Here is a 23,570-nt window from a genome sequence, read left to right on the forward strand (position 1 = left end):
CTATCTCAAAATAAAAAATAAAAACGGTTCAGCGGTGAAGCGCTTCTGGGTTTTATCCCTGTACCAAACAAACAAAAATTACCCCCAAAACAAACAAAAACCTAAAACAACAGGAGTCGGAATTCTCTGTAGCTTTGGGGGAGGGGAGAGCACGCCCACAGAGGGTCCTGGGGTTGCGGGGAGAAAAGGGGTATTGATTACTGCGTCCTATGCCGGACGTCACACCACTCACGCGCCTCACCGATAGTGTCCACGCGGTGCGTGAGAAGCAGGGTCCGGGAGCCAGACCGAGCAGCGGCAGCGGCTGCCTCGGTCCGGCATGTCCTCCACCTACAACTACCACATCGAAGTGCGGAGAACACGGCGCTGCGCTGTCCCGGCTTAACCCGGAGAATGGAAGGTGTTGTTTGGTGAGCAAAGTTGCGACCCTGTGGCCACAGTGTCGGAAGGAGAACATGCTGGGAGAAGACCACAGGAAACCTGACCTCGAGCCAAACACGAGCGCGAGGGGAAGAACACTAGGCGGAAGGAAATCTGCAGGGCGCAGCCATCTTTCCCATGAGGTCACGGACAAAACGCTCCACGTCCAGCCTCGCCACTCTTAGTGTGGTTTTGATTTGCCTTTCTCTTATTACTAGAGATGTTGAACATTTTTCCATATGTTTGTTGATTGCTTGTAGATCTTCTTCTGTGACGTGTCTATTCATTTCCTTAGCCCATTTGTCGACTGGATTATTTGAATTCTTGGAGTAGAGTTTTTTGAGTTCTTTATAGATTCTGGAGATTAGTGCTCTATCTGAAGTATGATTGGCAAAGATATTCTCCCACTCTGTAGGCTCTTTCTTCGCATTGCTGATAGTTTCCTTTGCTGAGAGAAAGCTTTTTAGTTTGAATCTATCCCAGTGGTTGATTCTAGCTTTTATTTCTTGTGCTATGGGAGTCCTGTTAAGGACGTCTGATCCTAGACCAACAAGGTGAAGATCTGGACCTACTTTTTCTTCTATAATCTGCAGGGTCTCTGGTCTGATTCCGAGGTCCTTAATCCATTTTGAGTTTAGTTTCGTTCATGGTGAGAGATATGGGTTTAGTTTCATTCTGTTGCATATGGATTTCCAATTTTCCCAGCACCATTTGTTGAAGAGGCTATCTTTTCTCCATTGCATATTTTTGGCACCTTTGTCTAGTATGAGAAAATTGTATTTATTTGGGTTTGTGTCCGTGTCCTCTATTCTGTACCATTGATCTACCTTTCTATTTTGGTACCAATACAATGCCGTTTTTGTTACTATTGCTTTGTAGTAGAGTTGAAGATCTGGTATTGCAATACCCCCTGTTTCACTCTTCCTGCTAAGGATTGCTTTAGCTATTCTGGGTTTCTTATTCTTCCAGATGAATTTCATAATTGCTTGCTCTATTTCTGTAAGGTACGTCATTGGGATTTTAATTGGAATTGCATTGAATCTGTATAGCACTTTAGGTAGTATGGCCATTTTGACAATATTAATTCTTCCTATCCAAGAACATGGAAGATCTTTCCATCTTCTAAGGTTTTCTTTAATTTCTTTCTTTAGTGTTGTATAGTTCTCATTGTAGAGGTCTTTCACCTCTTTTGTGAGATTGATTCCCAAGTATTTTATTTTTTTCGAGGCTATTTTGAATGGGGTAGTTTTCCTAATTTCTCTTTCTGAAGATTCATCACTTATGTATAAAAATGCGTTGGATTTATGGGCATTGATCTTGTAACCTGCTACTTTACTGAATTCACTTATGAGTTCTAAGAGTTTTCTGGTGGAATTTCCAGGTTCCTCTAAATATATAATCATGTCATCAGCGAACAGGGATAGTTTGAGTTCTTCTTTCCCAATTCGTATCCCTTTAATCTCTTTGGTTTGTCTAATTGCTCTGGCCAGAGTCTCAAGAACGATGTTGAACACAAGTGGTGAAAGAGGGCATCCCTGCCTTGTTCCAGTTTTTAGGGGGAATGCTTTCAGTTTTTCACCATTTAGAATGATATTAGCCATGGGCTTAGCATAAATGGCCTTTACAATGTTAAGGAATGTTCCCACTATCCCTATTTTTTCTAGTGTTTTGAGCATGAAGGGGTGCTGTATTTTATCAAATGCTTTTTCTGCATCTATTGAAATAATCATGTGATTCTTGACTTTAAGTCTATTAATGTGGTGAATTACGTTTATTGATTTCCTGATGTTGAACCAACCTTGCATCCCTGGGATGAAACCAACTTGATCATGGTGCACTATCTTTTTAATATGTTTTTGTATGTGATTTGCTAAAATTTTGTTGAGAATTTTTGCGTCGATGTTCATTAAGGATATTGGTCTGAAATTTTCTCTCCTTGATGAGTCTCTGTCTGGTTTAGGTATCAGGGTGATATTGGCTTCATAGAATGAGTTTGGGAGGGTTCCCTCCTCTTCTATTTTATGGAATACTTTGAGAAGTATTGGAATGAGCTCTTCTTTAAAGGTTTTGTAGAACTCGGCTGAGAACCCATCTGGTCCCGGACTTTTCTTTGTTGGTAGGCTTTTGATGACTTCTTCTATTTCAGTACTTGAAATTGGTCTATTTAAATTGTTTATGTCCTCCTCGTTCAGTTTAGGCAATTCATATGTCTCTAGAAACCTGTTGATGCCTTCAAAATTTTCTATTTTGTTGGAGTATAGATTTTCAAAATAGCTTCTAATTATGTTTTGTATTTCACTCGTGTCTGTTGTGATATTTCCTTGTTCATTCCGAATTTGAGTGATTTGGGTTTTCTCTCGTCTTCTCTTTGTTAGTGTGGCTAAAGGTTTATCAATTTTGTTTATGTTTTCGAAGAACCAACTATTTATTTTGTCAATTTTTTGTATTGTTTCTTTTGTTTCAATTTCATTGATTTCAGCTCTGAGTTTAACTATTTCCTGTCTTCTACTACTTTTGGTGCTGTTCTGTTCTTCTTTTTCTAGGGCTTTGAGCTGTAGTGTTAGGTCGTTTATTTGTTGAGTTTTACTTCTTTTATTAAATGCGCTCCAGGAAATAAATTTCCCTCTAAGTACTGCTTTCATAGTGTCCCAGAGATTTTGATATGATGTTTCTTTGTTCTCATTTACCTCTAAGAATTTTTTAATTTCCTTCCTAATATCTTCTGTTATCCATTCATCATATAATAGCATATTGTTTAATCTCCAGATGTTGGAATAGTTTCTGTGTTTTACTCTTTCATTTATTTCTAACTTCAATCCATTATGATCTGATAGAATACATGCTAGTGTCTCTATCTTCTTGTATTTGCTAACATTAGCTTTGTGGCATAATATATGGTCTATTTTAGAGAAGGATCCATGTGCTGCTGAGAAGAAAGTGTATTCGCTCTTGGTTGGATGGTATATTCTATAAATGTCCGTTAAGTCTAAATTATTGATTGTGTTATTGAGATCTATGGTTTCTTTGTTCAATTTTTGTCTGGAAGATCTGTCCAGTGGTGAGAGAGGCGTGTTAAAATCACCTAGTGTTATTGTGTTATGGTCTATTTGGTTTCTGAAATTGAGAAGGATTTGTTTGACATACATGGATGAGCCACTGTTTGGGGCATAGATGTTTATGATTGTTATATCTTGCTGATTTATGCTTCCCTTAAGCAGTATGAAATGACCTTCTTTATCCCTTCTGACTAACTTTGGCTTGAAGTCCACATTATCGGAAATGAGGATGGATACTCCAGCTTTTTTGCTGAGTCCATGTGCATGGTATGTTTTTCCCCATCCTTTCACCTTTAGTCTATGGGTATCTTTTTCTATGAGGTGAGTCTCTTGCAGGCAACATATTGTTGGATCTTTCTTTTTAATCCAATCTGCCAATCTATGTCTTTTGATTGATGAATTCAGGCCATTAACATTCAGGGTTATTATAGAGATATGATTTGGTTTCCTGGTCATTTGGTTCATTTTTAAAATTTTATTTATTTATTTGTTTGACACAACTTGTTTCCTCCTTTATTTGACAATTCCTTTAGGATAATTCCTCCCTTTGCTGATTTGCTTCTTTGTTTTTCATCTCTTCCTCATGGAATATTTTGCTGAGAATGTTCTGTAATGCTAGCTTTCTTTTTGTAAATTCTTTTAGCTTTTGTTTATCATGGAAGGATTTTATTTCATCGTCAAATTTGAAGGTAAGGTTTGCTGGGTATAAGATTCTTGGTTGGCATCCATTTTCTTTCAGGGCTTGAAAAATGTTGTTCCAGGCCCTTCTAGCTTTTAGGGTCTGGATTGAAAAATCTGCTGATATCCGTATTGGTTTCCCCCTGAATGTAATTTGGTTCTTTTCTCTCACAGCCTTTAAAATTCTGTCTTTATTTTGTATGTTAGGTATTTTCATTATAATGTGCCTTGGTGTGGGTCTGTTGTAATTTTGTGTATTTGGAGTCCTATAAGCCTCTTGAACTTGATTTTCCATTTCATTCTTCAGATTTGGGAAATTTTCTGATATTATTTCATTGAATAAATTGTTCATTCCTTTGGCTTGTTTCTCTAGGCCTTCCTCAATCCCAATAATTCTTCAATTTGGTCTTTTCATGACATCCCATAGTTCTTGTAGATTCTGTTCATGATTTCTTACCATCTTCTCTGTTTGTTCAACTTTGTTTTCAAGGTTAAATATTTTGTCTTCAATGTCTGAGGTTCTGTCTTCCAGGTGTTCTATCCTATTGGATATGCTTTCTATAGAGTTCTTAATTTGGTTAATTGTTTCCTTCATGTCAAGGATTTCTGTTTGGTTTTTTTTCAATATCTCTAACTCTTTATTGAAATGATCTTTTGCTTCCTGTATTTGCTCTTTTAATTGTCGATTGGTGCGATCATTCAATGCTTGCATTTGCTCTTTCATCTCATCATTCAGTGCATGCATTTGCTCTTTCATCTCATCGTTTGCTTCTCTGATCATTTTAATTATGTACATTCTGAACTCCTTTTCTGTCATTTCTTCTGCCATGCTGTCATTGGGTTTTATTGATGTAACATCTAGATTTGTTTGCAGCATTTTCTTTCCTTGTTTTCTCATATTGTTCAGGAATCAGTGGACCGCTGAGATATTGCAGATTTCCTCTATTGACTTACAATGTCCCTGAAGATTTCTATATATATCCCCCCTTAGCCTTCAGTAGGCTGAAGTCTTGGAGGAAGTTGATAATGCGGTGCTCCACAAGGAAGCTGCCTCTCTAGGAGTGGTGGCCTTCAGGTGGGGTATAATCCCTGCTAGTGGGCAGAGTTGCCTCCACTTGTTGACCAATGGTCATCCAAAGGGGACCTAGGCTGCGGGCTGAGGCAAGGCCTGTTTGGGCCTGAGTCTCTGGTTTTACCGTCCTTGTGGGGAAACCTCACCCGGCAGGGAAGACTCACCCGGTGGGGAGGTGTCGCTGGTCAGTTCCCTCCTAGAGGTTCCCCTCAATTTACAGCTACCGCCTGGGCTGGGCTGCCTTCCTCTGCAAAGTTCCCAGGGGCCCGGCCCTACCTCCTGGGCCTGGGAGCCTCACCCTTCGCAGATGAATCTCCTTAGGCTGCCCCTCCTCAGAGCTGCCCGCAGGCGTGGAACCTTCGCTCCGCCCTAAGCCTGTCTCTGTGTGGCTCTTCCACCAAGAAGCCTCCTAGATCCTGGGACCCTGCTCTGCACCTAATCACCTGGCTATGCGGCCCCTCCTCTGAGCAGCCACCTGGGGCCCCGTACAATCGCTCTGAGTCCCAGAGATCCGCCACACGCCTCTTCCTCCAGACAGCCGCCCAGTATTCCGGTGCAGTCACTAGGAGTCCAAGAAACTCACTGCGTGCCTCCTCCTCCCACCAACCACCCGTAGCCCTGGGCAATCAATCACTCCGAGTCGAAGTGACCCTCCCCGTTCCTCCTCCTTCTCCAGATAACCCCCCGGGTGTTCAGGAGCAGTCGCTCTGAGTGGCTCTGAATCCACGTGACCCGCTGCACGCGTCCTCTGGGCAACCGCCCGGAGCTCTGGTGCGGCCACTCAAGACCAAGCAACCCACCACGCTTCTCCTCCAGGCAGCCCCTCTGTGTTCAGGAGCTGTCACTTTAAGTCCAAACAACTCACCACTCGCCTTCTCCTCTGAGCAGCCGCCTGGAGCACTAATGCAGTCACTGCGAGTCCACACGACCCGCCGCGCTCCTCCTCCTCCTCCTCCTCCTCCTCCTCCTACTCCTCCGGGCAGGCCCCGGGGTTCAGAAGTGGTCTGAGTCCAAACAGCTCGCCACGCAGCCCCTCTTCTGGCAACCGCCTGTAGCTCTGGTGTAGTCACTCTGAATCCAAGCGGCCACGCTCCTCTTCCTTGTCTTCCTCAGTGCAGGCGCTGGTGTTCAGAAGCAGTCGTTCTGAGTCCAAACTGCTCGCCACGCGGCTTCTCCTCTGGCAACCACCTGTAGCTCTGGTGCAGTCACTGCGAATCCAAGCAGCCACATTCCTCCTCCTCCTCCTCCTCAGGGCAGGCCCCGGTGTCCTGAGTCCACACAGCTCTCCTTGCCACTCCTCCCCTGGGCAGCTGCCGGAGCCCCAGTGGTTGCTCTGAGTCCCAGTGCTGTGCCAAGCGGCCTCCTTTACGGCGCTCCCAGTTTTCCGCGTTCACTGCTCCAGGGGGGGAGGGGCGTCTCGCCAGCAGCTCTACTTCACAAAGTTCCCTGCATTCCGGGACCACCGTCCCATCCGGGACGCCTTCCCAACGGGTGAGAGTCACCCGGCTGCTTTGAGTTGGTCCCAAGTGTCTCAATATCTCCTCTTTTGAATCCTGAGTCCTGGAGCAACATGAAATGCAGCCACCCTCTAGGCCGCCATCTTGAAACCTCTATGTTTAGGCAGTAGTCCATCCTATCATTTCTTCTCAGCCTAATTTTATCTCAGCCATGGTGTGATTTGGCCATCTGCTACCTCTTCCTTATCAGAAGATTCAGTAGTAGTTGTTGGAAAAGGTATTTCAGAGTTATTTAGCTTTTTAATAGTTTGTGTTCTTCAGACATAAGCAAAGCATGTCAATGAACAATAGAGAGTAATTCAAGTATTAAATAGAACTTTTTAAGTTATTAAATTGAGGATTGGGTTTGTGGCTCAGTGGTTAAGTGTTTGTCTGTCACATGAAGGACCCTGGGTTCAACCCGCAGCACTGACAATGAGCTTCAAGCCTCCAGCAGGCGTCTCAGGATGGGATTTGCCCCACCGGAAGATCGGAGCTACGGCTTCCAGGATTATCCAAGATGGCCGCTCTGGCTTCGAAATGTGTTGGCAAATGGGGAGTTGCAGCTCAGGGGTGGACGTGGTCAGCTGGAGGTCCTGGAGGCGGGATGCAGTTGGTCCGGCAGGAGTCCTGGAGGTCCAGTGTGTTTGGTGTAGTTGTGGGATCCTGGAGGCCGGGTGCAATCAGTCGGTCTGGGTTCCCGGTGATAGGGCTCAGTTAGTTGGTCTGGGGGTCCTGGCAGCAGGGAGCAGTCAGTTGATGTGAGGGCCCCAGAGGCAGGGAGTGGTCGGTCGGGCTGTGGGATCCTGGAGATGGGGATCAGTCAGTCCGGCCAGGGGTCCTACGGGGCCTGGCTGTTGTCTCAAAAATCGACAATGGTTATTTTAATGTAACTTGAGATGTACATTTGTGTCATTCCTCCCAAAAGTAAAACTGGGAGATCATAAAGGAAGGGGTTTTATACACAGAACTGCCTGATAAATAATATAAAAAGCTCTGTCAGGTCACAGCTTTGTTGAGTCAATTTGAGGCCTGCAAATCCTCCTAATCTCCTACATAGGCAGACTTGATCTGCATTTCTGGGTTTTGTTTTTTTGTTTGTTTGTTTGTTTTCAATAGTATAATTATCTAGCTCTGATATTTATTATGAGCTGCTGTATGGGCTCCCTCACTTGAGAAAAACTTCAGTATTCCCTACCATGGAGACTGAAGACAAATTTTAAAGAGAATATATACTGGCTATAGTGTCCCCTTCAACATCCCTCAGGTTAAAGGGACTCTTTGCTCAGACTCCTCCTGTGGATTCATAGTTCATCACTTCCATCCTGGCAGGTTGATTTTAATCAAGACCTGGAAAGAAGAGATGCTCCAACCAATCTGGAAAGGACCTTACCAGGTGCTTCTGACCACCAAGATGACTATGCCAACTGCTAAAAAAGGGTAGATTCATTATACTCAAGTCAAAAGACTGGTGAAAGAGACTCCAAAATGAGTGGGAAAAATATGAGTGAAAAGTACATGTCACCTGAGGAACTCTGAGAAAAATGTAAAACCTCTGACCATGGGCAGTTTCCACCTTAAAAAGTTAATATGGCTAGAATGGATGGCAATACAAATGATAGAAAATCAAAGGGGATATTGAAAGGGAAATTCCTGTTATCCAAACTGGTAATCAATGTGACTAAAACTACTTCTTCCAGACTGTAAAGATTGATGCTTGTTAAGTTTTACAGATTGACTAGAGGGATGATTTGGAAAAATTAAAGGGCAAAGTAGCTTCACTAATTACATTCCTCATAATTGTGGCTGGGGTCCTTGCAGCAGTAAGATGTTGCATTATTTCTTGTGTAATTGAATTAGCGCAGAGATTAATTGGAGCAGCTATTAATAGACAAATTTCCATGACTTATCAACAGAATAAGTGTTATTGGAGATTAAACTATATTCACTTTCCTGTGAGGAGGAAAACCAGCAGATCTTAAAGAGCTTGAGGACCAGAGGGTACAAGAACAAAAATGAAAATGAGACCAAAAGGCATAAAAATAAAAAGGGGAGATTTGTCCAGTGGTCCACTTTCAGAATACAGTATTTAGTTTTAAATGCAAAATTACTGAGGATGTAAGAAAAACAGCCAGAGGGAAAATAGAGCAGAGTGGTTACCCACAGTTAGCTCACACAATGGCACAATAGCCTGTGAATGTAATAGAGTCAAAATCCATACACCTGAATAGCCCCTTGAGAAACAGGAGGTGGGAGAAGGGGTTGGCCAGACAGAGATAAAAATATCTCTGTTAATAGTAACGAGAGAACAAAGAAAATAAGAGAACAAAAGAAATAGTTAACAAGAAAACAAAGACAATGGTTAGAAAGATTGTACACCCCATGTTATTCAGCTGGTGAGGAACATGGGGAGGGACCTGGTGCACTAGGGGATAAAATACTTATTGTAACTGCTCTGGGTGTGCCTGACCACCAGACACCTGATCTTGCAAGACTGTCATTAAATTCTTGCTTCCCAAGAGGCATCACAATACCAGACCTTAAATTATACTACAGCTATAGAAACAAAAATGGCATGGTCAGGGCTGGGGTTGTGGCTCAGTGGTACAGTGTTTGCCTAGCAAGTGTGAGACACAGGGTTCAATTCTTGGTACCACATAAAAAATAAAGATATTGTATCCATCTACAACTAAAAAAATTTTTTTTTAAAAAGGCATTATACTGGCACAAAAACAGACCAATAGAACAGATCAGAAGATACAGAAACAAACCCACATAAATACAGTTATCTCATACTAACTAGACAAGGGCACCAAAAACATATTGGAAAGAAGATAGCCTTTTCAACAAATGGTGCTGGGAAAACTGGAAATCCATATGTAGTAGAATGAAATATAACTCCTATCTCTCAGCCTGCACAAAACTCAAAGTGAATCAAAGATGTAGGCATTAGCTACATACCCTGTGCCACTAGAAGAAAATGCAGGCCCAACTCTCCATTATGTTGACTTGGGAACCAACTTCCTTAACAAGACTCCTATGGTACAATAAGTAAAATAGAACATCAATAAATGGGATGGTATCAAATTAAAAAGCTTCTTCACAGCAAAGGAAACAATCAAGAACATGAAGAGAGGGCCTACTGAATAGGAGAAAATCCTTGCCACCTGCACTTAACAGAGCATTAATCTTCAAGGATATACAAAGAATTCAAAAAAATTTAACACCAAATCCCCCCCCAAAACTAAATAACCCAATTAATAAATGGGCAAAGAAATGGAATAGGCACTTCACAGAAGAAGGATTTCAAATGGTCAACAAATATATGAAAAAATGTTCAATATCTCTAGCAATTAGAGAAAAAAATGCAAATTAAAACTACACTGAAATTCCATCTCACTCCAGTCAGAATGGCAATTATCAAGAATATAAATAACAATAAATGTTGGTGATGATATGGGGAAAGGGGTACACTCACACATTGCTGGTGGGACTGTAAATTGGTGCAACCGCTCTGGAAAGCAGTAAGCAGATTCCTCAGAAAACTTGGAATGGAACCACCAATTGACCAATTATCCCACTCCTTGGTATATACCCAAAGAACTGAAAATCAACATACTACAATGGCACAGCCACATCAGTGTTTATAGCAGCTCAGTTCATAATAGATAAGCTATAGAATCAACCTACGTGCCCTTCAACAGATGAATGGATAAAATGTTGTATACATTCACCACAGAATATTACTTAGGCATAAAGAAGAATGAAATATGGCATTTGCTGGTAAATTGATGGAACTGGAGAATATCATGCTAAGTGAAATAAGCTGTCCTAAATAAACCAAGGACTGAATGTTCTCTCCGATATGTGGATGTTAATACACAGTAAGTGGGGAGGGAAGAATAGAAATTCATTTGATTAGAGAAAGGGAACTGAAGGGAAGGGAGGGAGGATGGAAATAGGAAAGACAATAGAATGAATCAGACATAACTTTTCTGTGTTCATATATGAATACATGACCAGTGAAATTCCACATTATGTACAGCCATAAGAATGTGATCCCAATTAGAATAAGTTATACTCCATGTATGCATAATATGTCAAAATAAACTCTACTGTCATATATATCTAAACAGAACAAATAAATTTAAAAAAAAAATCACTTCCCCTGCACCTCATGTCTCAAGTCCATTCTTTGAGTTTGGGCAGGTGAGTGTGTTTCTCACACTCCACAGGTACCAGTCCCAAGGAAACCCCCTAATAAATGTCTACACACTGAACTCCATCTCATATCCTACTTCCAGGAGAAGTCAGTGCTCCAGCAGGCCAAAAAGCCATGCTCCAGAAGGCCATGTTCCAGCTCCTCTGGGGACAGATACTCTACTTTATTCAATTCTAGGTTTGTTGGTGGATTCTTGCACAGAGAGACAGGGCATTAGGGCATTCAGCAGGAAGCAGCATTTATTAGTGCCAGCACTGGCCCAGTGGATTGGTATCCAAAGGCTGAGCACCAAAGGCAGCAGGTTTGCCTTTTATACCCCTTGCTAGTTTGTCTTTCATTTGCCAGCTCTTTGTCTCCCACATAAGGTAATACACATTCTGATTGGGCATTCTATTTCTATACTACAGAGTGACAACAGTGTTATAGCAGAATTGTAGAATGTGCACATTGATACTGAGGGTGCCATGTTATTTTCTTCTTTGTTCTGAGAAAGTCCCTACCACAGATTCTCAAAACCTCAAACAATAGCTGGACCATCAGAGGAGTCAAATAATTATTTATTGAATAAGTGAATAAACCCAAATTCTAGGGTGACTGATCCCCATAAGTCTACCTCAAATGCGTATTCTCTTGTTCCAAGTCTTGTACCTGAGTCCCTGAAGTCAAAATCTTGGGATTCTAATGATGGGTTTCAGAAACAGAGCAGACCTCCTTCTGTTAGATACTAGGTAGGAACTTTTAGAGTCAAGTTCCTTTGCTTATGGAGGGATTAACTGCTGCCCTTTAAAATGACTGTTGAAATCCCTTTATGTTGTTTTGTTGTTGTTGCTTCTTTCAAATAAGGCCTTCCCATAAAACCCACAAGAAAGCAGCCAAAATTGCTGAGTCAATCTGAGTCACTCTTCTAGATGACATAGCATGAAGTTTACTCTTTATAATCTTTGCTTCCTCTTTTCAGAGAGATACTTCTTTAGGAGTTATATTTAGTGCTCTCCTTACTTGCTGCAAGTAAAAAAGCTTACATCACTCTTTTATCTCCTGGTGTGCTTATTGGCTTTGTCTCCACACCCAAGAGACAAGCCCATTTTGTTCTGCTACATTTCCACCTTAGTTTTGGCATTGAGGCTCCAGCAGACATAGTCAAATCATAAACCTCCAAAAAGAGATGGTATATGTTTAGTCTTACTAGACAATTAGGCTGAGCTAGGCCAAGAATAGGCAGCAATAAGCAACCCTGGCTTTAAAGGACAAGGTAAAATTAGTAACTGAAATTGTGGTTACTTGCAAGAATAAGAGGCCCCAGTTCTGTCTATATCCTGCTAGATAAAGACCTAGGGCTTGGGCTGAAAATCCTAGTGAGGATAAAAAACTGTAATAGTTAGTAGAAAACCCTGAGAAAATCAGGGTGACAATTAAAATATGGCCTACTTCCCACCTGAACTAGAGGGAGGGGATCAAAGAGGACCTTCAGGGACTGAGCAGAGAGGCATTGAGAAGTGCAAATGCAGGTGTGTTTGGTGGGAAGAAGACTGTCCAGGCAAAGAAGGCAACTGACACCCCCTCAGCCAGACAGGCTTGAGGAGAGGAGGGGAAATTGTCGCATGAAGAAACATAATGAGATTTCTCTGTGCCATGTCCCAAGGAACATCCACTCTGCCCCCACAGAGAAGTGGATAAAATTACACATTGCTCATGAACAGTCTGGTTAAATGAGAAGGATATGAAACTGCTTGCAAAAGCAGAGCTGGCCCTGAGGCTCCAGGGCATATTCACGGTGACTATCAGTTGCCCACAATCACTGAATATTACCTCTGTAGAAGTCCCATGGCTTCCCACGGGCTGCTCCTTTAGAAAAACGGGACACTTTAGGGCTGGGTTGTAACTCAGCTGTAGAGTGCTTGCCTAGCACATGTGAGGCACTGGGTTCAATTCTCAGCACCACATATAAATAAGTAAAATGAAGGTTCATTGACAACTAAAAATATATATATATATATATATATATATATATATTTTAAAAAAAAAGAAAAATGGGACACTTTAACAGAAGCACAGAGACAGATTCAAACATCACAGCCACCTCTGCAGCAAGGATTCCAGCTGCTGCAGAGGAGCTCTGCCTTCAGAACAATTGGTGGGTTGTGATCAGGCCTGGGCTTCCCTCTCTGGCCACACTTGATCCCTGGGTTACCCTTCAGACCTGCGACCCTTCTCAGTCACATGTGTGTGGAACATTCTCCTGTGGAGAAAGTTCAGTCAGGTCAAATCTAGTATTTTAATTGTTAAAATGATCATTTACAAAACCTGCCCCCCCCCAGGGAACCCCATTCTCCTTCTCCCCCTCCTTTTCCTCACAGAAGAGCAAATTGCTGTGGGCTGAGGGCTGCTCCGTGGGGCAACAAAGCAGAGTCAGGGTGGGAATTAGAGGAAGGTTGGGCCCAGTTGTGTGTGTTCACAGAGGTTCCACCAGTGCTCCAGGGCATCGGCTCTGGTGCCTGCCCAGGGCCTTAACCATCAGACTCATTCCTGAGCGCTTCCTAAGTTCTGTGGCCGGCTTCTTACTGGCTTTACCAGTCCCTATAGGCTTTTTGTGTCTGTGTAGCAATTCCTCTACTCTTTTTTCAGATTCTAAAATGTTTTTTCTAGGTGGGGAAAGAAGTCTAATTCATTCTCTTTGACTTCCTTTATTTTTTGTTTTCTAGTAGCCACTCAAAGCATTGGTGTTCAGTCATCCAGGTATAATTTGGAATTCATTGGCAAGTTTCCTAATATATCACTCTCCCTTCATTCCTGGAAGAAATGCTTTGTGACATGACTTTTTCTTTTGTTCATTTTGTGGTACTGTGAATCAAAACCAGGGCCTCACATGCTAGGCAACGCCTACCACTGAGCTACATCCCAGTTCTGGGCTTTTTTTTAAAAAAATGTTTATAAGACATTGTTATGTTCCCCCTGATAATACTTTACTAAGGACTTTACACATAAAATTTACTATATTTTCCCCTCTTGTCTCTTTCTGACTTATGTCAAAAATTGATTAGTCCCATAAGACAGTTTTATATCTTATTGATTTTTTAATTATGTTCTCATCTCTGAATTGCAATGAAGCCTGGTGGGCCGAGGGTGAGGAGACACTCTCACACAATGGGAGGGAGGGGAGATCTTAATGCATATTAACAATAGCTGTCATTAACTATTTTAGAAACACTGCTTGCCAGAGAAGTCAAGGACAAACTTAATACATAAACTCTTAACATTACCAGGGTGAGTGATTGGTTATTCAGATGTTTTTCTTAAAAATCATTTTAGAAGTGAGAGTGATCTTGGGGAAAAGGTCAAGAAATGGAGTTTGGAATAATTCATATTTTTTGAAACCCAATGAGGGACAGAGATAAAATGCTGATTATTTATTACTTAGCTGACATCAGGGCTAGTGACAATACTGGGCTGAGATGGGCTGAGAAAAAATTGGAGATTTATGCCAGAAATTGCAGGATGGAAGGATAAGGGATGGAGGGCAACCATTGAGTGTTTGAGGCCTGGGTTGTACTGGCCCAAAATAGGGAGACCAAGTACTGTGAAATCTGTTCAGGATTTTCCCTTGCCTTGCACCAGGTTATTGGAGATAAGCAAAGACCCTTTCAGTCTCTTGGCTCTTGCAGCACAAAGCCTGCTGAGTGATGAAGACTCAACTGTGCATGCCCTAGGAGAGCTTCCCGAGGGTCTCTTCCCAACACTGTCAGTGGCAGCCTTCCATCGGGCTACACAAAGACTGTGACAGCAATGGTACAATCTTGGCCCTTCCACTGCCTCCATCTGGGCTCACTAAGGGATCAGTCAATAATACAAGACCTGTTGGAAGCTGTGCTAGAGGGACTTAAATTTGTTTCTCCCAACACTGCTTGCCCAAGGTACTTATAGAGGGGTGCTGAGATCATCAAACTAAGGAGGAAGGAGCTGGATTCAGGGATATGTGTTCAAAAGATGTTCCAGAGTGTGCTGGTGGCACAGCATCAATCGTTGGAAGACCTTGAGATCAATGCTCAGAGTTCCTCAGAAAAGAAAGAACCTGGTGTAGTTCAAAGCTGACCATGCTGCTGAGGTGACTGAGAGAACAGTTGAAGCTCCTGGGTGATATCCCAGGAATGAAGACTGAGGAGCTTCTAAGGGATAAATGAGGATGGAGTAGTGCCTTTTAGAAGGCTTGGTAGACAGATGAGCAAGGGTGCTAGCTGGCAGGGAGACTTTCTCCTAGAGTTTGCTACTGCAGGTCTCATTCCAACACTGTCTTGCAAATCATCTCTCAGATCTGTTCCTCATTTCCCACAGGAAATCAAAGCTAAAGGTGCTGGATTTTACCCATGACCTTGAGCACTCCAACTGGTAGGAATGCTCTGAGATCTCTCCAGCACCCTTTGTCATCACACACATGCTGGAAGAGCCAGAAGCAGACCAACTCATACCCAAATCCAGAGAACAGCCTCAGCCATACCTGGACCTGTGGAAATACACACAGATCTTTTCCTAGGTGCTTTATTTGGTTCCTTCCACCTGACTGAGATTCTGCTTCCTGTTAGACCTGATCCAGTTTTCACCCAGGTAGGACACATGTGCAATCTGGGCAACCTCATCATGAGTGACATCCCTGGAACTTCCCTGCTGATTGTTTCTCCCTGCGGAGTACCCTGAGTAACTTTCAAAAGCTACACCTTATCTTTGACTGTCTCTCAGACCAGCTACATAAGATGCTCAGGTGAGTGTACATTAAATCCCACTGCAGAAATAAGGCCAAGATCCCTGAACACTCCTGCAATCAGAGCCCAGAAAAGCCTGAATTTCCCCTCCCTAAATCCCTACAGAGTCAATAATGGGCACAGAATTAGAGGTTGGTGTCCTGGGCCAGACAGCGGCTGGTGACTCTTACAGAAGAAAAAATTACTTGTTTGAAATGGGCACTTCATCCATGCATTCATTCATGCACTTAGTCCTGATCAAACATAAAGATAAGAATGGGGGGAGATACAAGATGGTGAACTAGAGGAAGGCTGTGTTCCTTGTCACTCTGTAACTCCAGTTTCAAGCAGAGGATATCTGTTTCTTGGTGTGGTAGTTTTTGCTGCTTATCGATCCCTGCTGTTTACCCATTTGTCTGCTGTGACCACCTGCAGTCTGCCAGCATATCGATGCATTTTTTGAGTGCAGATTGCTCACTGTCAGGCAGCTATCATCCGCCATTTGCCTGCCTCTCACCTGTCCATCGCCTGCCTTACACCTATCCATCAAACAACGCACGAGGTTGACCTCCCAAGAGACCGATAACAGTCAGCCGACCGACAGTGGAGCACCAGCTGCCTGCTGTTGCCTGGAAGTTCACTGTTACAGTACCTGCAGGTTTGATTACACGGGGCTGCTGCCATTTTGAGACAACAGTCAGACCCCGTAGGACCCCTGGCCAGACTGACTGAGCCCCATCTCCAGGATCCCTCAGCCCGACCAATCAATCCCTGCCTCGAGGGCCCTCACATCCACTGACTGCTCCCTGCCACCAGGACCCCCAGACCAACTGACTGTGCCCTATCACCAGGACCCCCGATCAACTGATTGCACCCGGCCTCCAGGATCCCACAACCATACCAAACATGCCCAACCTCCAGGACCCCTGCCTGACCAAATGCACCCAACCTCCAGGACCTCCAGCCGATCACGTCCACACCCCGAGCTGCAGCTCCCCATTTGCCAACACATTTCGAAGCCAGAGCGGCCATCTTGGATAATTCTGGAAGCCGTAGCTCCGATCTTTAGGTGGGGCAAATCCCATCCTGAGACGCCTGCTGGGGACTTGAAGCTCATTGTCAGGTATCTCTCATGCATCAGGCTACTGAACACTGGGAGGTTTCATTACTACATGACTGTTATACAGGAGATTTTCTTTTTGCTCCTTATTGAAAAAATTTTAAGTTTTTATTTCTTTACTTTCTTTTCCTTTTGTTTACCTGTTCCTTCAGTCTCTTTCTCCCTTTTTGCATGCTAACATCCAATTTCTTTTGATTACACTCTCACCCTATTATATAGAACTTCTGTATATTCTTTTCTTATCCCATTAACAGCCACATCCTACATCCCTCTGCATCCGCTTTGTCCTCCATTAGAACCTGCAGACATTATTGCAAATCTGTTTGTTTTACTGAAGATAATATTTGAAATCATTCTGTTTATTATGACAATTTTGTTATTGTCCCCATAGGGGCTATTTGGTCCAGGATTGCATAGTGTCTGAATTGGGCACTGCTAATATTAAACTCCCCTTAAAGAAAAGATTTTGGAAACCTATAAGGCCACTATAAGCCTTTAGGGGGAAATCGGCAATATACCCCAGATCTACACTGCTAGAGGGGAAGATACATGAACAACATGAAAAAACAAGGGAAGAAAATGATCCAAACACATCTAGATTCTATATTAATAGAATTCAATGACAGTATGTTAGAAGAAATGTCAGAAAAGGACTTCAGATTATACATGATTAAGATGATTTGCGAAGCAAAGGATGAGATAAGAGAGCAAATGCAGGCAACGAATGATAATACCAATAAGCTGAAAGAGCACCTGCAGGAAGCAAAAGATCATTTCAACAAAGACATAGAGATTCTCAAAAAAAAAAGAAGAAAAACCAAACAGAAATCCTTGAAATGAAGGAAACAATAAACCAAATAAAAAACTCAATGGAAAGCATCACCAACAGATTAGACCACTTGGAAGACAGAACCTAAGACAATGAAGACAAAATATTTAATCTGGAAAATAAAGTTGCCCAAACAGAGAAAATGGTAAGAAATCATGAACAGAATCTCCAAGAACTATGGGACATCATGAAAAGACCAAAATTAAGAATTATTGGGATTGAGGAAGGCACAGAGATACAAACCAAAGGAATGAACAACCTATTCAATGAAATATCAGAAAATTTCCCAAACTTGAAGAATGAAATGGAAAATCAAATACAAGAGGCTTATACAATACCAAATGCACAAAATCACAACAGATCCACACCAAGGCACATTATAATGAAAATGCCTAACATTCAAAATAAAGATAGGATTTTGAAGGCCATGAGAGAAAAGCATCAGATTACATATAGGGGGAGACCAATACGGATAGCAGCTGACTTCTCAACCCAGACTCTAAAAGCTAGAAGGGCCTGGAACAACGTATTTCAAACTCTGAAAGAACATGGTTGCCAACCAAGAATCCTATACCCAGCAAAACTAACCTTCAGATTTGAACATGAAATAAAATCCTTCCATGATAAACAAAAGTTAAAAGAATTTACAAATAGAAAGCCTGCACTACAGAATGTTCTCAACAAAATATTCCATGAGGAGGAAATGAAAAACAACAATGGAGGTCAGCAAAGGGAGGAACTACCTTAGAGAAAAACTACTCAAAGGAGAAACCAAGCCAACTTAAAAACCAAAAAGAAGCCAAATGACTGGGAATACAAATCATATCTCAATAATAACCCTGAACGTTAATGGCCTAAACTCCTCAATCAAAAGACATAGACTGGCAGAATGGATTAAAAAGAAAGACCCAACAATATGCTGCCTGCAAGAGACTCATCTCATAGAAAAAGACATCCACAGACTAAAGGTGAAAGGATGGGAAAAAAACTACCATGCACATGGACACCATAAAAAAGCAGGGGTTTCCATCCTTATATCAGATAAAGTGGACTTCAAGCCAAAGTTAGTCAGAAGGGATAAAGAAGGACATTTCATACTGCTTAAGGGAACCGTAAATCAGGAAGACATAATGATAGTAAACATTTATGCCCCAAACAATGGTGCATCCCTGTACATCAAACAAATCCTTCTCAATTTCAAGAATCACATAGACCACAACACAATAATTCTGGGTGACTTTAATGCACCAATGTCCCCACTTAGATAGATCTTCCAAACAAAAACCAACGAAAGAAACCATTGAACTCAATAACACAATCAATAACCTAGACTTAATAGACATATATAGAATATTGCATCCATCTCGAGTGGATTCACTTCTTCTCAGCAGCACATGGAACCTTCTCCAAAATAGACCATACGTCAAGCCACAAAGCAACCCTTAGGAAATGCAAAAAATATATAGATACTGCCTTGTGTTCTATCAGATCATAATGGACGGAGAATAGAAATCAATGACACAATAAAAAACAGAAATTACTCTAACACCTGGAGACTAAAGAATATGCTATTGAATGAAACATGGATAACAGAAAACATCAGGGAGGAGATTAAAAAATTCTTAGAGGTCAATGAGAATGACGATATAACATATCAAAATCTCTGGGACACTATGAAAGCGGTACTAAGAGGAAAATTCATTGCATGGAGGACATTCCAGAAAAGAATGAAAAGCCAACAACTAAATGACCTAACATTACAGCTCAAAGCCCTAGAAAAAGAAGACAAAATAACAGCAAAATTAGTAGAAAGCAGGAAATAATTAAAATCAGAGCTGAAATCAATGAAATTGAAACAAAAGAAACAATTCAAAAAGTTGACAACACAAAAAGTTGGTTCTCTGAAAAAGTAAACAAAATAGACAAACCCTTAACCACACTAACAAAGAGAAGGAGAGAGAAAACTCAGATCACTAAAATTCGTGATGAAAAAGGAAATATCATTACAGACACAACTGAGATACAGAGCATAATGAGAAGCTACTTTGAAAATCTGTATTCCAACAAAATAGAAACTACCGAAGACATTGTCAAATTTCTAGAGACATATGCTCCTCCCAAACTGAACCAGGAGGACATACACAGTTTAAACAGATCAATATCAAGCAATGAAATAGAAGCCATTAGAAACCTACCATCCAAGAAAAGCCCAGGACCAGACAGATTCTCAGCCAAGTTCTACAAGACCTTCAAAGAAGAACTCATTCCAATACTTCTCAAAGTATTCCAGGAAATAGAAAAGGAGGGTACCCTACCAAACTCATTCTATGAAGCTAATATCACCCTCATACCCAAACCAGGCAAAGACACATCAAGGAAAGAAAATTTTAGACCAATATCCTTGATGAATATAGACGCAAAGATCCTTAACAAAATATTGGCAAACCATATCCAAAAACATATTAAGAAAATCGTGCACCACGATCAAGTGGGGTTCATCCCTGGAATGCAAGGATAGTTTAACATTCATAAATCAATAAACATAATCCATCATGTCAATAGACTTAAGGATAAGAATTATATGGTTATTTCAAAAGACGCAGAAAAAGCGTTCGACAAAATACACCACCCCTTCATGCTCAAAACACTAGAAAAAATAGGGATAGTAGGAACATACCACACGACAGATCAAGGGTCTTGTAATCAGACCAGAGACCCTGCATCTTATAGAAGAAAAAGTAGGTTCAAATCTTCACCTTGTTGGCTTAGGATCAGACTTCCTTAACAGGACTCCCATAGCAAGAAATAAAAGCAAGAATCAATAACTGGGATAGATTCAAACTAAATAGTTTTCTCTCCGCAAAAGAAACTATCAGCAATGCGAAGAGAGAGCCTACAGAGTGGGAGAATATCTTTGCCACTCATACTTCAGATAGAGCACTAATTTCCAGATTATATAAAGAACTCAAAAAACTCTACACGAAGAATACAAATAACCCAATCAACAAATGGGCTAAGGATATGAACAGACACTTCACAGAAGAAAATCTAAAAGCAATCAACAAACATATGAAAAAATGCTCAACATCTTTAGTAATAAGAGAAATGCAAATCAAAACTACACTAAGATTCCATCTCACCCCAATTAGAATGGCGATTATCAAGAATACAAGCAACAATAGGGGTTGGAGAGGATGTGAGGAAAAAGGTACACTCATACATTGCTGGTGGGGTTGCAAATTAGTGCAGCCACTCTGGAAAGCAGTGTGGAGATTCCTTAGAAAACTTGGAATGGACCTACCATTTCACACAGCTATCCCACTCCTCGGCCTATACCCAAAGGACTTAAAATCAGCATACTACAGAGATACAGCCACATCAATGTTCATAGCTGCTCAATTCACAATAGCCAGATTGTGGAACCATCCTATATGCCCTTCAATTGATGAATGGATAAAGAAACTGTGGTGTATAGATATACAATGGAATATTACTCAGCTATAAAGAAAAATAAAATTATGACATTTGCAGGCAAATGGATGAAATTGGAGAATATCATGCTAAGTGAGATAAGCCAATCTCAAAAATCCAAAGGACAAATGATCTCGCTGATAAGCGGATGATGACACATAATGGGGGCAAGAATGGAGGAAGGAGGGACTGTATAGAGGGAATAGAGGGGTGGGAATTGTGGGGGGAAGGAAAAAATAACACAATGAATCAAACATCATTACCCTATGTAAATAGATTACACAAATGGTATGCTGTTTTCCATGTACAAACAGAAACAACATGTATCCCATTTGTTTACAATAAAAATAAATTTTAAAAAAAGATAAGAATGGAAGATAAAACTCAAAAACAGTCAAATTAAATAAGTCATGCACAAAAACACAAATGTTGCCTGTTCTCATCTATGTGTGGAAGCTAAAAAGTTGGCCTCAACGAAGTAGAGAATAGAATAGTGGTAAATAGCCTGGTTAAGGTGTGGAGGAGGGAGGGATGGAGAGAGAAGGGTTAATGGGTACAAGGATGCAGTAGATAGGAGGAATAACCTCTAACATTCTATAACACAGCAGGATAGTTATGGTTGATGGCAATTCATTAAATTTTAATAAATAGTATGATTTTCACAAAGAAATGGTATTTTTCTAAGGTGATTAAATATGCCATTCACCCTGATCTGATCAGTAAACACAGTGTACATGTTTTGAAATACCACACTATGCCTATAAATATGCATAATTACTATATGTCAGTTAAAAATTAAAATATATCTTTAAAAGTCAGACAGGTCTCAGCTCCCTGGAGCTTACATAGAGAAGTCTAAATAGGGATAGTAAATTGTGAGGGTAGTGTTGAGGGGAGTTAATTGCTCCCAAAACATCTAAGCACAGCTGATTTGTTTGTTCCTCATTTATATCTCATAGACTTCCCCATGGAATGTCTTGGAATAGGGAATTATTTCTCTTGGAGCCCAGTCATTGGTTAAATAGAAGCAGGAAAAATACCTTCTCATCCTTCCACCATGTATAAACCTAGTTCTCACCATGTGTGGGCTGTATATAAATTTCAATATTTCCTACAACACTTTATGGAGAAAGAGTGATGACTGTGCTTATATGGCTTATTAGGAAGCTGAGATTATGAGAGGTCAGTGCCACTGACACCATTCTCTGAAATATGAGAGTGGTTCTTTTGGGAACAGGAAACTGTTTCACTCTAAACTCTGTGATCCTGAGCAGTACAAACGACCTGAAAAATCAAAGCCAAAATCAAAACTCCCACCTTTGATGTAGTTGCTTTAAATGCAAATTTTCTAAGCTAGATTTCTGTCCCTTTTCAAATGTATCTAGGGTTCATCTCAATATCCAAGGAGTAACTTTATCTGTCTGTCCAAGGTGGCCTGCAGAAACCTTTGGAGACCCTGGTGATTGACAGATGTAGGCTTACTGAAAATGACATCACCTACTTATCCCAGAGCATTCATGCCACCCGCCTCAAAGTGTTGGTCCTGTGTAGCAATAACCTGTCCCAAGAGGTTCCTGGACCCCTAGAGGTTCTGCTGGGTGAGGTATCAGACACCCTGCAACACCTGAATTTGAGAAACTGCAAGTTGAAGGAAGCCCAACTCAGAGCCCTCCTGCCCGCCCTGTGCTGCTGCGCCCACCTCCACTCCCTTGTCTTCTATGACAATGTCATCTCCACGTCAGGTGTAATGAATATGCTTCAGCACTTAGCCAGTCTGAAGGAGCTAAAGCATGTGCAGTACCCAGTCCCTGCTAGATGTGTTGTGTACTTGGATGAATTCAGTGGGCGAACCTCAACAGAGTGGAACTCACCCGAGTGCACACCAAGCCAAGTTGCAGGAGACAATGCAAACACTACAGTGGGCCGATAAGGAGCTGACTAATCCTACCTCCATGGCCTGACTTAGGAAAAATACACAGCTGACCCAACAGAAAGGGGAACAGTTGTGGGCCTTGGAGCTGTGCTAATGAAGTTCCTGACGATGATGCGACTAGAGAAAAACTATCAAAAAAAAGAAACACAAAGACGAACACTATGGTGGTGACCACTATTCTGGATGGAGCTGGGGAAGGTTACTGGGGTTGTGGGGTGGAGGTCAGGAATAAAGGTTTCTCTGTGAATGAAACCAGTGACTGACAGGTGAGTGTTGAGAAGCAGTCAGACATCAGAGAAGGAGCCAGGGAGACAGAGGATGAGGACGTATCAAATTTTTGATGATGAAAGTAGAGAATCGCAGGATCCATCATATGGAGTCATCTCTAAGGATAAGTATGAATGGGACAAAGGTGATTAAGGTGGGGAGGCAGGGTGATTAAGGGGAATTGTTTTCCTGATTATTGCTTCATGATAAATTCTGATACCTAAATGCATATCTCCTCCCCACTTTTTTTTTTTTTTTTTTTTTTTTTTTTTT

The 23,570-nt window shown here is 41.5% G+C and overlaps 1 pseudogene across 1 annotated transcript; it reads left to right on the forward strand.

The window, feature by feature from the left end:
- The first annotated feature begins 209 nt into the window (after positions 1-209).
- Positions 210-23,058, forward strand: LOC306667699 (melanoma antigen preferentially expressed in tumors-like; annotated as a pseudogene). Its single transcript has 4 exons — positions 210-400; positions 14,560-14,855; positions 15,274-15,697; positions 22,529-23,058. The product of its transcript is annotated as a melanoma antigen preferentially expressed in tumors-like (transcript).
- Positions 23,059-23,570: the final 512 nt, after the last annotated feature.

Source organism: Sciurus vulgaris, assembly GCF_902686455.1.
Source record: "Sciurus vulgaris genome assembly, chromosome: 8".
NCBI lineage: Eukaryota > Metazoa > Chordata > Mammalia > Rodentia > Sciuridae > Sciurus > Sciurus vulgaris.